Source organism: Priapulus caudatus, unplaced genomic scaffold (genome assembly GCF_000485595.1).
Source record: "Priapulus caudatus unplaced genomic scaffold, Priapulus_caudatus-5.0.1 Scaffold1976, whole genome shotgun sequence".
In the NCBI taxonomy this organism is placed as follows: Eukaryota; Metazoa; Priapulida; class Priapulimorpha; order Priapulimorphida; family Priapulidae; genus Priapulus; species Priapulus caudatus.
Window position 1 is genome coordinate 25,660 of NW_014579037.1, and position 991 is coordinate 26,650.

The following is a 991-nucleotide window of genomic DNA, read 5'->3' on the forward strand; positions in this document are numbered from 1 at the left end:
TGAGAAAAAAACTCAATGATAAATACTGAGAATTAATAAATCTTGTCAGATACATTTCTACAAAAAGAATATTTGTACGAAAACTGTGACAATTGATTTTTTCGCATATTAACTTATCATCATACTGAATTCGAGTAGTGTGGTATGTGTTGTATTGTCCGGTTCCGAAACGATTGCCCGGGGGAAGGGTAACGGTCGGGGAATAATTATCCGGGGGGGGGGGGTAATTTCTGGTGAATAATTCTCCGGAGGTAATTGTCCTGGGGTAGTTGATTGTACGGAGAGTAATTGTCCTTTAGTAGGTGATTGTCCGGGGAGTAATTGTCCTGTTGTAAAATATTGTCCGGAGAGTAGTTTACCCGGGATAATTATCTGGGGGGGGGGGAGTAACTTCTCGCTGCAGATAGTTGTCCGGGGGTGATTGTCTAGGGGGTACCAGGATCCGGATATCTCGCACCACAGCCCAGGCAGTCGACCTCTGCCATGTTGTAGTCGATAGATAAACATCAACAATTCACCTAACCATATACCCAGCTAATGGCGAGTGTTCAGTTTGTGTGGTGTAAATTTATGGGTATAGGCGCAAGATCTTTGCGTTGATCTAACACCTGTCACATCTCATACCTGTGATAACAAATCAAACTCCCATACTCGCTTCGCCTGCGTGAGAATGCATAATATTTCTATTATTCCTGTGAGATGCACTTTTGTATGGAGACGAGTTCATGGTTCACTGCGTAATTATTGCCGTGGACGCGATGGAATTGCGTTTGCATGCATGAGAAACAGCAATAGAATGTAAGTAGATTTTCTTCTTTTATCCCGACATTTAATAATTGTCTGATTAATTCCATATGTACTAACGTACGGTACGGGTATATCCACACACACACACGCACACACACGCGCACACACACACACACACACGCGCGCGCGCGCGCACACACACACACGCACACACACGCACACACACACACGCACACACACACAC